The sequence below is a fragment of the Anser anser genome (assembly GCF_964211835.1).
Source record: "Anser anser genome assembly, chromosome: 1".
Classification (NCBI taxonomy): Eukaryota; Metazoa; Chordata; class Aves; order Anseriformes; family Anatidae; genus Anser; species Anser anser.
Genome location: NC_139720.1, coordinates 37390449 through 37403818, shown reverse-complemented (window position 1 = coordinate 37403818; position 13370 = coordinate 37390449). Strand labels below are relative to the sequence as shown.

Genomic DNA, 13370 nt, shown 5'->3' with positions numbered 1-13370 from the left:
AAAGAAAATTGATTTCTGAGTGAGTATGAGTGAATTGCTTTAAACCAGATGAAAATTACAGTATGTGATTCAGGAAAAAGTAAAAAGGTTGTTTTTCCACAAACACAAAATGTTTAAGCACTCACTTGCTTTGAGCAAATGCTGAGCAATTTTAGAACCTATGTGTCCTCCCACATGTGTATGAATTAGACTCACACTTGAGTCTTTTCCTGGTTTATGGCCCAATAATTTCCTTCTTTGAAAGGTCTGGTTCTCCCCTCCCTGCTATCAGGCTAAGTTAGGATTCAAGTAATGAAAGCAGGGAATTAATTTTCAAATGACCTTTAGCAGAAAATTCATAGCCACAACATACTGGAGTTTCAAAAGGATTCAAAACATTCACTTTTTTATATCCATATGCTAGGGTATGTTTTATGTTGTCTAGGTAAGCAGAATTGCTTGCTTCTGACAAAGCCTGTTCACTGCAACAAAGCAAGTTTTTAAGTGCTGTGTGAATCAAAGTCATTATGTCTGTTTTATTTTTATTTCTTTTTTTAGATAGGATTTTTTTAAAAGGTTCATTAACAGGGGTTGAAATATAATCCCTTCATTTAAGCATTTACAATGTAGTTGGAAGATGAAGAATATTTTTGTAGTTCATGTTAGCCGTACTATCATGTGGAATAAAGAAAAAAGAAAAGATTTATTTTTAAGTACAGTTTAGAGGTGTACTGTTGTCTGACTAATGTCAGGTTACTATACTTTTAAAAAATATTTTATCTTCATCAGTCAGAAGTCCCTTACTAGAGACCCTACTAACAGAGGGTCTTTTGACCTCCCTCTCCAAAGACCATTTCTAATTCATTTAGCATGTTGCATTTTTCTTTTTTCCTTTTTTTTTTTTCAGTGTAAATAATGGAAAACTTTAAACTTTTGAAGAAGTTTGGGTATATTATAACATTAAATTATAATTTTGCCAATTTTCAGTAATATTTTTTTCACGGATTGCTGAACTTTGTTTGCAAAGCTAAAAAAATCACTCATTTACTCAGTATATGTATTTTTTGATGACTTTTGTTTCATGAGAAGAGTACTAGCTAATAAAAGACATCAGTAACATCTGTCATGTAGTGACATCCATGTATGTTCTCTGCTTTTTTACTTGTGAGGTATAGTGAGATCTAGCAGAGAGACCGCACTTATCTGTGTGCAAATTATGAGGCTGTTAAGCAAAACACATTTTGAACGTCTGACATTATTTTCTAAATACCTGCAGGTAGGCAGTCTGTTCCTTTTGGACACAGAAGTACACAATCGTACCTAAAAATTATTCACAATTAGTGAAGCATTAAATATATCCCTATAGAAAGTCATTCTATTGTTGACTTTCTATTTACTTTCCAGTGTATGAAAATAGAAACAGTCCAGGCTTGCAGATCAAGCACTGATTGGAAATGCTTAGGAGTGGGCTCAGCTCCTGATTCTGCTAAATATCTCCAGTGCCACAGTGCCACACTATTTGGGATGCAGGTATGCCTGCAGACACCTGCATGCACCAAACCCTTTTTGCATCTACTTTATGAGACTGAGAGGCTTTAGTCAAACCGGGCAGAAATGCTAGCCTCATACTACTGCTGGACACTGATCCAAGCATGCTCTGCCCCGTCGGTGCAAATGTGGAAGACATTCCCCATTCACCAGCATCAGCATCTGCTGGATGAAGGCAGCAGAGGAAGACCACAGATAAATTTGTCAGTGCTGGCCCTCCACAGCCCTTAGTCTCCTGGGTCTCAGTCACTCCCCCAAAACCAGCTGGTCCTTGAACACAGTGCCGGCTTATTGAAGCCGAGGTTGCCTACAGGTTATGTTATTAAATTTGGTTGGAATTGGCCAGAAGTTGTTTGTAGGGGGACTGACAGGCTGAGGGACAGTGTGGTTGCATAAGCCTAGTTCCCTAAGGTAGCTGGGTTAAAAAGCAGGGTGATAGTACTTCCCGACCACATGAGGATGTTATGAGAATAAATGCATTTCTGGTTGTGAGGTGCTGAGGTGCTGCAGTAGTGGAGACAATGCAAATTCCTAGACAACTGGATTAATTTTAGCATCCTTTCTTCCTCTTTGAAGTTGTGTACTACAAAGGGTTACTTATCAGCTATCTTTGGAGCCAGTGACTCTACCAGTACAGACTGTGTATGTGTAAGAAATATCAGCAATGGATGAGGTGGAAATATATTTAGATTTTGTCTGCTGAACTGCTAAATGTGTGTGTGGCAAAACACAGGAATTCCTGTTTATTTTTCCACGAGAAGAGTATGCTTAGATTACAGCACAAATTCCTTTCTCTAGAAAGTGCATCAACTGAAATCAATCAAATATACCTTTCATATTTTTAATTGTAGTGTATTTGCTTTCCTAGATTTAAAAAAAAATGAAATAAATGTGTGTGTTTAGCAGTGGGAATCACTTTGCACTTCAAAACAGAAACAGGTTTGGACCTTGGCAGCTCACAACAGGTTGCTTTTTTTTTTTTTTTGAACAAAGAGGTAAGCAGCAGTACACCATTGAAGGCTAGGTTCAGAAAGGAGCCTAAGCTCTTCCAACAGGAATCACAAAAATTTGAGAAGCTGCCCCAAGGCTGAGATCATCAGACTGTGGTTACCCAAGTGCACAACATGTGGGGCTAAGCCCCTCATCATTCTTCCCTGTGCTGGGGGCACACTCTGCTCTGCCCTTGCTGGGGCAGCCCCCTTTTTTCCCCCTCTTTTGCATAACAAGGGTAGAAATTATGACCAGGAGAACGAGCTGGTACATCTTTGTGCTCCTCAGGAGGAGGAAACCAGATATCTGCTCCAGCATATTTTTATGCATCCTACCTAATGGCTTCTCCATGCACAGAGGGGCAGGAGTCTAGGGACCTCCAGTCAGACAGGGAAATTGGATTTGGGTCTCCCACATGATGGACGAGTGCTTCTGCCACTGCATTGTTGTATATACTAAAAAAAAAAAAAACAAAAAAAAAAAAAACAAAAAACCCAAGAAACAAACAAACACAACTGCCCTTGCTGGCTGGCTTTGAAGGGCATAAAAAAGGCAGGGTTGCTCTGCTTTTCTAGGAGAGAGGTTAGCCTCCAAGCTCAGAAGAGAGGGAGCCATGGGACACACCTCTTAAACCCTTTTTCTCCTCAAAGTGCAGTTCTTTTTTTTTTTTTTTTTTTTAAATGGAGCACCTCCAAAATCCTCTAATTCCCCCCACACGCTGGAGCTCAGCACCCAGGGAAAGGGTCTAGACTCCTGTATCCACAACAGGCATCTCAAATTAGGTGGTGCGAGCCCTGGCACGCGGTGATTTGGCCCTGAAATGTCTGTGTTTGTTTAAAGAGCTATATGCTGAGCCAGGTCAGTGCCTATTGCATTAGTCATAACAAGCTTTCAAGATTATAAATGGGTAAAGTGCTGAGTAACTTGTGATTCAGCCTTATTATGATTTCTAAGTACATATTACTAATACACTGCCGGCTATTACACTACTTCCCTCCAGTTCTCCACCTACACGCGCTCCCCACACAAAGCCAGAGCTGTGAAAGCTCCATTTATTTTCGGTAGCTGGTAGGAAACGTGGAGCTTGCTCATCCTCCACTCAGAATTTCTACCATCATCAAAAACTCCCTTATTTTAAACTGTTTACTCTGTACTGAGATGTTTTCCTTTGAAAACAGCAGTGACAGAGACCAGCCAGTTTCAGGCAAAGCTGCAGGTTCTGTATCTCCGTATGTGGTAATCAGTATTTTTTGCCTTTGTATTTGCCATGATTTATCCACGGGATTTTTTAAGGAAGAGTGAAAATTGAGCCATCAGGTGGTTTCTGTGGTAGAAGCTTGAATGCTTTATATAAAAAAAGACGACTTTGTTTCTTTTGGCATTATCTTAGATGAAGTTAATGGTGGGTGGAGGCTTCCCGGGAAGGAAATGTGTAGGGGTAAAAAATGAATTGTGGTGGGCCACCACCCTGTAGGGCCTTGGTGGAAACCCTGAATAATTATCTGAACGTTTCAGGTTATGGAAGTTTGGGTCCTCAACCAGACTTTAGCAGAGCAGAGAGCTGCAGAAAAGCCTGTCTGTGCACCTTTCAGTTCAGTAGAAGAACACAGGCCAGTTCTCCCCTAAAAAAGGCAGACCCTTACTCACTAGAATAGTATTCGATCAACATTACTGAATGGAGACATCTGTTATGCCAAGAAAAGTTTCTTCTGAAAAAAAAAAGAAAGATTATTTGTGTGGTAAAAGTCTTCAGACTCGAAGGGCTGAGAGAGCATGGGGGCAGGGATGCCAGGTTCAAAGCGGTTCCCAGTGCCACCTTCATGCTTCTTTTCCTTGGACAGGGCTGTGGCGGGACCCAAACATGGAAGACAGAGCCCTGTGGGTCCTGCAGTGGCTGGCTGGAAGAGAACAGCACCTCCAGCCCCCTACATGCCTTCTCCCTCTCTCTTTCCAGGGGCTGTCTGAGGACCCTGAAGTGACTAGGCCCCTAATTTAGGCACATCAGTTAAGCACCTGAATTAGAAGCGATGAATCCGGGACCTAACGCTCAGATTACATGCATGACAGCTTCCTCATAAATTCCCCTCCCTATTCCCCAGCTCCGTTGAACACCTCATACCCCAAACCTTTCTGTTTTGGTCCCAGCTTGGGAACTCCTGCATGTGTCCAGAGATGGCTGCCAGTTAGGCATCATGCTGAAACATCAGTGCAATGTTGTGGATGAAGCTCTGGGCATGCTGCGGTGGACACCACAGCAGTTCCCCAGGCCAGGGGAAAGAGGAGGGCTGTGGGCTGCCCAGAGCAGAGCTGCAGCAATGAACCTGCTGACTGAGGACGTGGGAAATGCCAAAAGAGGGAGGAGAGCTTGAAACTTATCCTCATGCAGACATGCTGGCAACTTTCTTGGGGATGTGCTCCCACACGCCTGCAGAAGTGAGATTCATAAAGCAATATCAATTTTTAGGCATAAGCACAGTAATAATCATGGATTTATTTGGAAACACTGGTGTTGTTTTTCCTCTTTGGCAGCATGTCTCAGAGGCTTTCCCAGGAAGGAGGGAGATTTGTGCTCCAGGTGTTCCTTCATTTGAGGATCTTCAAACTTCAGCTGCTGTGGCCAGGTGAGTTCTTTCGCCACCAGTTTTGGGCTATTCTAGAGCAAAACACCCTGCTGAAAATGCACAGAGATATGTAAAGCTCATGGATCTGAAAGAAGATCTTGCTGAAGAGAATCTATTTCCTTAATCTTGCAGTTAAGTGCCTCTATTAGAAGTGGGGAATCCTGCCAGTCTGCTGGGCCTTGCTTCCAGGGCTCTTAATGAACTTACTTCAGTCTGTTGATAAAGATAAAAACAACATGGAGAGCAGGGCCTGGGATGCACCCCCTTTCTTCCACCTCTTCCTGCTGCATCATTTCCACTGAGCTGCACCAGCACTGGCCTGAGGACACTGAGCAAAAACAGGCCCACTGGGAAAGGAGACACAGGGACACCTATTCTTCCCAAGGAGACCCACGGGATTCCCCAGACAGAGGGGACTCAAGGCCATATTACCTGTCTCCCAGCGTCCTGACCAGCAAAAGTATCACCAAGGATTTCAAGGATATCACCTTGAAAACTGAGGAACGTTTTCAAGTGTCTCACATGCAGTTGTGCTTTCTGATGTGAGGGCCATGCCTGGCAGTGATAGATTACTATTGTGCACTCCAACCTATAAGCAAAGGTGGCTTAGAATGGAGATAGGTGTCATGTCCTTGTCCATGATTTGTAACCACAGGTGAAAAGTGCTACCAGCCTTGCTGCGTACTGTCAGTATTATTATACCTCAAAAGAAGAATCCCATCAGCTGGGAAAGACCTTCCCAACGTCTGTTAAATGTAGACCAAAAAAAAGAAGACCCAAACAAAAATAAAAATTGCAGAAGAGCTTGGGGCAGTGACTCATTTGGAGTAAATCCATGCATACCTTGAAGGCGTTTGTGGTGTTGCTCCAGCACACAACCACCAGCGAGCTGTGGGTGGGAGTGCATGGTGCAAGCCAGGATAAGCAGAGGGTGGTGCCCAAACCCAGTGTATCGGCAGGTACATCTTTCAGATGACATCAGTTACTTCTGTAAGGTAGGTGGACGGAAATGACTGTTATTTCCTGTGAAGAATGACCAGAAGAGCTTTCCATTTTCTAATTTTCATTTCACTTTCTTTAAATATTTGGATGTTTTCCTGTGATGCCTTGTAGCTCCCATTATAATGCTGTTCTGAACAGAGACCTGTGTGAGTCACAGCGATGCCAAATTTAGAGCTCATCCTGGAAATGCCCGAACTCCTCCTTTTACTCTTTCTCCCAGTCCTGTGAGCACTACACAAGCTTCCTCCAGATTTTATCCTGAGGTCCTCACCATACCACCTGACCTCCTCTTTGTGGTGAAATCTAGTTATTACAAAACATCTTGACCTCCAAGAGGTTAAGCAGGCAAGCTTACATTAAATCCAGAGACATTTGGGTAAGCGCTTTCTGACAAAAACAGTTTTACGTATTTGCAGTTCAAGGTCTGGTTCGAAGTGCAGCTCAGAGAAAACAGAAAGGCAAGAAATTCACATTTAGAAGTCAAAAGTTCACAATCAGGTTAAAGATACGGAAGGGAAAATAATGTTAATGGTCTTAAGCATGATTGTCTAAGGAATGTTCTCTGCCAGAACTGGTTGTGTGCCTGCGTGGTACAATTTGACAATTTAAAATTTGTGTCTGTAATTGTATGAGGTTATCTTTTGCATTACAGGAGTGATCACAGGGCATCTTTGGAACTATCTATGATAACGAAATAAACATTTGTCCTTGTGCTCTTCCAGGAGTGTGGCCAGAGCAACTGCAGGAATAGGGTACCCCAGGTCTTCAGAAAAGCTGTCTGTAGCCTGCTCTCTTCCCTCTGCTTTTCTGGAGGACATACAACAAGGCTCATGTTGTAGACTGCAGCTTCAGCTGGAAGTGTCCTTTCTATAGAGGCATTTTTTTAAGGTTTTGTTATCCTTATCTGCAAAATAATCAGAATTACAGACAACTTACAGACTGTGTATTCAGCTGGGCACCTACAGCTCATCCTGAAGATAAGCTATATCCATCAGAGGGATTTGAGGCTCAGCCCTGCTAATTGTGTTGCTCTTTTATCTTGCTACTTTATTTCTTCCAGCTTTTTTTCTCTATGGTAAAAATCATTACAGCATTTTTTGGACTAGTGCAGAGGTCACGGATCTATTTTTTTCCCACTCTGGTGTTACACCTATAATGTAAAAGGAAGTGCAGTCTTGTTTGAATTACCATTGTGTTGCATTTGGATGCTGTTGTGTCTGGTGGTCAAAGCAGTGGGAAAAGTAGCTCATAATCTGTGAAACACATGAACTACATTCCTGTGACATTTAGAAATACTTGGCAGAGAGAGAGTGTTGACTGAAAGGGAGCAAGGCATGGTTACCTTCCCTTGTAGTTTGCTTCATGCTATGGTGGCTAAGAATGCTGTTGCGTAGCAATTTTTAATTGAATTACTAATAGGCTAAGAGGCCAATTCCTTTATTTATTTATTTATGTATTTTCTGCAGAGAGGACACATTCATCACCACATGCCTCTACTAATTTCCCAGCAAGTAATTGACAACATTTTCAAGGGAACTTCATGAAGCTCACTGCAGGTAAAGATGCTTGATCCTTTACTAGAAATACCTTGACTGGGCCTTCAGCTTTTATTACCCATTACAATGTTTATCCTTCAGGAGATCAATTGCTTGCATTGAAAAATGTGGCAATATAATAATACTTCAGCTATAAACATCTTTTTTCCTTGCTGAGGAAGAGAAGAAAAGAAAACACATTCTATACTGAGCCCCACTAAGACAGTTTGGAACATTTTGTCACTTTGTCATACTCTCACCTATCCAAGTCTTGGTCAGTTTACTTAGCCAGAATTGCTTCCTTTGCATGGAGGGTATCAAAGGAAACCTTGAACCCTCAAAGATCTCCCACCATGCCATACGATGTGATGGGATACTTCCTTATATCATGCCACAGAAACAAGTCTGGCAAGCTGCTGTAGAAAGTTCTGGTTATTTTAGGCATGTTGATCAAAACAAACAAACAAAAACACACAAAGCCATCATTATGATCTGGTGTCCAGGGAAGCCCTGTGCCAAATATTTTGTGATATGGCTAGAGCATGGGAGACGTGAGCTATCTGCAGCATCTCACCCAGGAACTAGGCTTTCCCTGCTGTGGTACCCAAGGCTGCAGTAGCAGTGGGTTGTTCCTGATGTTTTCCAAACTAAGGCAGTGTCTGTCTTCTGGTTCAGAAACACATATGCTGCATGTGTCTCAAAGTGGACTCAGGAAGCTGAATGTTCATTCTTCTATCAGAACGCCACACTCGTTTCCAACCCACTACTTATATATGATATTAATGTGTGTGTATATGAAGGTGATAGCTATCTCATATAAAAATTAAGTTATAATAGGTATATGATAGGTATAGTATCTGGGTCCTTGTGAAAGGCAGAAACAGGAAACCTCAGCACTTTGCTTATTCCTGTGGGACACACTTTCAAAACAGGTTTTCATGTTTCCACGTCCTTTGAAATAGCGAAACTTGCTCCTCAGCCGCACAACAACCAGAAGTCTTCAGGGCGTCAGCTGGCATTGCAGACCCAGTTTGCCTCTTGACAGTGGCCCCTGTGCCCACAGGCTGACAGATGTTATCATGCAGGGTGAGACAGAGGCTTGATGTGAAGGTTGGGATGATGCCAGGACAGGTGACGAGGTGTGCAGGTGCTGAGCTGGCAGTGGGATGGAGAGGGAAGGCACAAGGGCTACAGGCTTCAGCCTTTCCTCGCCTACTGACACACCAACTACCCACAGTAGCTTTGTGTTTTCAGACAAAAAAAAGCCTTTTTTTTGCCTTTTGAACTGTCCTTAAGGATAACTATTGTTAAGTAACAAACTAGTAATTTCACGACATACATTACTGTACACATTCAATGCCACCTAAATTGTGCTAACCTGCTATAATAAAGCTGTATATCCTCAAGCAGACTGCCCTGTCTCAAGGCTCTGTACCCCTGGGCTTCAGGGGCCTGATCTGGTAACACAGGTGTGTTTAAGAGCATTTGTTACCGTGGATTAGCAGTTTTATCATAGTGTCCAGGAGCTCTGGCCGTGGAGCAGAGCCCTGTTGTACTCGGAGCTGCACAAATATGCTGGGACGTTGTCTTTATGCCTCAGCTTGATCAAAAAAAAAAAAAAGTGCCTGTGGGAGGAAGGTTTGTTTTGGCTGTAAACCAACACGTGCACAGTTTAATAACATACATCTATGTTCAGTGATTTCAGCTCTTATCTTTTAATTAGAAGCCATAGGACCGTAACCCAATTTTAAACAGCTTACAAGTGCAGATTTTATAGTCTTACCTTTTATTTTCTTTGTGCTGAGGTAAAGTAGTGAGAAAATCACTGTTAAAGAAAAAGCCCTTACTGTAACTACTATTCCTGAACAGATTTTAAGTTTTCCTAACACCTTTGAAGTTGCCATATCCAGGTCTCCCTTAATTAATCCTGGGAACAGAATGACTTGACAAATGTGTGTTTTGCCAGTTTGGGAAGCTCTATCCTTATGAGGCCTTCAATTACATTAATTAATTAGTCTTATATAATTCAATTCACGCAGCTGAATAGACCTAATTAAAAATAAGTACATTTACAAGCTATCTTGTTACAACAGCATTAAGGGTAATGAGTTCATTAAGCCCCGTGCGGAGGCATTATCAGGCTCAGCATACAGGCTGCAACATGTTGAAGACACTCACAGCTGGGGAAAGGAGGCTCTGCCAGCAGAGATAGCCTATCTGCACCAAAAGCATTTGCTTCAAAGATCGTAGATAACACTGGAGGGCCTAACAACGGTGTATTTTTAAGATGTAAATATGAGTAGAGAGTGGGCACATAAGTTGCATTACACTCCTATTATGCCTTCTGTACTGGCTGATGGAAGCAAAGAAGTAAATCTAGGAGGTTACATCACTCCCTCTATTTCAAAAAAGTTTTCTGCTTGTAGATCAAGTACTACTAGTATAGGGGAGCCTCATTGTGCTTACTCACTAAAATAGTATCGCAAACTGAAATAGCTACTGTGCACACTTGCAGTTCGTCTGAGTCCTCGTATTTGCGAGGTTAGTCCCAAAATGTTTGGCTGGTAACTTAAATAAATAAAGCGTGGCTTGCAACACTGTTGTGCTGCTCTGCTTTCAAAATTGTGAACTTTTGAAAAACCTCTTTTAGATCAAAATAACATAAAAAGCTTTATGGTAATACTGAAAACAGGATTTATTTTATGATATGCAGGACCGACAATTGATTCTTTAAAAGTTTGCTGTGTTTTCACATGATACATTAAAATGTTATGTGCTGAACTGGCAGACACAGGAAATTTTTAATATGCTGAAATAAAATGTGCTTAAATAACCCTCCACAATACTCTTGCATTCTTTGCTTTGCTTATATTGAGAACCAGACGTCACTTTTAAGTTTTAATAAGTTTCATATGTTTTGCAGAGGAACTGTGTTTGGTTAATTCTAACCTTTAATTAGTAGCCTCTGGATTGGTGTATACCCCAGGCACGGGGATGTTATTAGTGTGAACTGAAAGCTATGTGTGTTACTCCATAACAGATCAAAACAAACCTTGTATGCTCTGACAGCATTAAACCCCACTGAGACCTGGTGCAGGATATGGTTTTCCACTTGCAAAAGAAAATTGTAATTCACAAGCCTTTGCCAGATGTTGTCCCCCCAATACTTCAGCTTCATTACATACCTACTGAGTAGGTGGTCACCTAAGGTAAAGCTAAGTGTGCCCTGTTAGAACATTTGCTAGACTAAATTATTTCTCCATTTTTTTTCTTTTTAATTTTTTTTTCTTTTTCATTTTTTTTTCTTTTCTTTTTTTCCTTTAAAGAACAACAACAAATACAGAAAGGATGTGCTGGTAAATGTCTCTTTAATATTAATAGAATCCTGTTCTTTTCTGAGAGGAATGCAGACCCATGCTCATGATCTCTTATAGAGGGAAGACTTAGAGGATTAAGGGAACCTGCTGAGGACTTAACTTCTGCTAAACAATACCATTATAGATGCACACTGTAAAGCCAGTGCTGTAGCAGCACAAAAGTGTGATGCAAACAGAGTAAAGAGGGCAGAAGATCATTACAGAATACTTTTAAAATAGGGTGAAGAGGGTGTGTTTTGTTAAAGAAAAAGGTTTTCCTGGAAGCAAATACGCGTCACCTAAATGAGAGAATAAAATGTATGAATAGCTGCTCATTTCTGGCTTTTTGTTAGCATGTAGATAGTACAAACACGTACTGTGATCAGATTGCTGTGATTTTAGCTGGTCTGCAAATGTCTGCTGTATTACCTGTACAATATGAAGAAAACTATTTCACTTTTTTTTAGAAAAAAGTTGAAAGTTTGCATTGAAAGAAGAAACTTGAACTAAAAATTGTGTTCAGCCTTTACCCAAATTTACCTTAGGAGCAGCTTTGGTGGCCCTGCCATGGTGTCTTTGCATACTCCACTGTAAAAACAAAAACACCACTTAAATGTCGTAAATGTTGTTGAAACTTTTGTGATCCAAAATTATAAGTGAGGCAGGATCGTGGACAAAAATTAAAATTAAAATAGTGCTCCTTAAATTGAAAATATGAAATAATTTTTAGACATAACTTCTTAAGCAATTTCATATAAATTCATGTAAGTAAAATGGGAGGTTTCAGTTTTAGGATACACAAATAGCTTTTGTTTGTTCCAATAGATTTTATAAGCGTGGCAAGCAGCTATTGCAAGTGCATTTTATATGGTGAAAAACAGTAAGATAACTTTTAGAAATAAATTAAATTCTTTTCACTTCTGAAGTTTTTGAAAAGAATTAGATCAATATTTGGCTGAATGCTGCAAGTACATTACAGTATGACTATTTGGAGTCAGAGAAATCTTATCTGTTAGCAGGTTAGAAACCAGCCTGCGAACATCAGACATTCAGTGACATACTTACATGATCTATTTTTGACCGGGCTAATGTTGGCTGCATGATAAAGGGGCAGGTCCTGCCGACAGGTTGGCACAAGAAGCATGTTAAGTGCACATGCTGGTGGAGCTATCGAAGGCGTTGTGCACTCAGGTTTCCTTACAGGAGCAGCCCTGCAGAGCTGTGTCCGTAGGCAAGGGTGCTCTCCTGCAGGATCAGGCCTGCCTGAATGCAAATCGAATTGCTCTATTGATTGTTTTGATGCTTGCTTAAGTAATTTCTCCCGAACTGTATGGCAGCAATTACATTTCTTTCGTAAAAAGCATCGTGTAGCTTTTGTTCTGTCTACTGGCTCGTCTGTCAGGAAAGTCAACAGCCATCATGGAAGTGATTTAAAACTAGTCACACAGCAAGTCCTAGCTATTTTATTACAGTACACAGGGTGCAGTGTTGTTTCTTTGTCTAGGAATACCATGCCAGCATCTTGTTTTGAGAAATTACACCATATCTGTTTTTTCACACATCTTGTGTTCGCTTTATGTCCATGTAAACTAGGAAAAAATGTTTTCTCTCATCAGCAAGAGCAAATTACTTTTTTCTGAATCAGGCATTTAAGGGTTTCCAGAGCTAAATTTTGTGTGTGAACAAAGCAATAAAATTTGCAGGCCAACCTGAACTAAGCCCTGATGTTTGCAAATAAGCTTGAAAACCCAGGGTAGTTTTTCCCCTTGTTCTCACTGACTTCCCTTCCTCTTACTTTGTAATACATAGACTAAGGAAAACCTACCAAATTCTAATCTAACAGTCTCTGAAATGTGTGTCTGTCTGTACAGGTCAACACTGCAGGTTGTTTCTTTCATGCACATTATCTTCCTGAGATAAGACCTGGATTAATCTCTTCTTTAGGTGGGTGACTTTCAGTTCCTTGAGAGAAATCTGAACAGCATAAAAAAGGTTCTGGTCAAAATTGCAGATCAGCTGTAAGTTCACATCCAATTGCACAGGATTTCCTTTGGAGGAATGAATGAATGAGAGCCATTTTATTTGTCAATTACATTGTTTGCCTCCAGAGGATAATAGTCAAGCAAATTAATTAGTGAAAATAAGCCACAAAACCATCAAAACATTCAGGCAAAGCTTCACTCAAACTAACATGTTCAATGAAACAGAAACTTGGACTGGCAGCTCAATGTTTTTACACTATTTGTTGATTCTACTGACAGCTTTAATCATTGCTGAGCTGACACTCCAGTGGTACAAATGAGTAAATAAAATGTCAGTTTTGCTTATGATGACATTGA

General features: G+C 40.9%; 2 long non-coding RNA genes across 6 annotated transcripts in view; one reads left to right on the top strand and one right to left on the bottom strand.

Moving 5' to 3' along the window:
- The window catches only part of LOC310888563, a 48579-nt gene that overhangs the window by 8679 nt on the left and 26530 nt on the right, over positions 1–13370 (top strand). For 3 of the 4 annotated variants that reach the window (XR_014575935.1, XR_014575936.1, XR_014575937.1), the window contains exons 2-4: positions 5047–5138; positions 7607–7696; positions 12903–12975. This is a non-coding gene — a long non-coding RNA (uncharacterized lncRNA). Of the gene's footprint in view, positions 1–3701; positions 3734–5046; positions 5139–7606; positions 7697–12902; positions 12976–13370 lie in introns of those variants that run through there. The other variant, XR_014575938.1, reaches the window with a different exon arrangement.
- Positions 5050–9705, bottom strand: LOC310888572. Of its 2 annotated transcripts, XR_014575940.1 has the most exons (3): positions 9459–9705; positions 5982–7044; positions 5050–5188 (listed from the first exon to the last, which is right to left on the bottom strand). It is a non-coding gene; the product is annotated as an uncharacterized lncRNA (long non-coding RNA). The 2 variants fall into 2 exon arrangements; XR_014575941.1 differs by lacking the exons at positions 5050–5188; positions 5982–7044 and adding an exon at positions 7911–9300.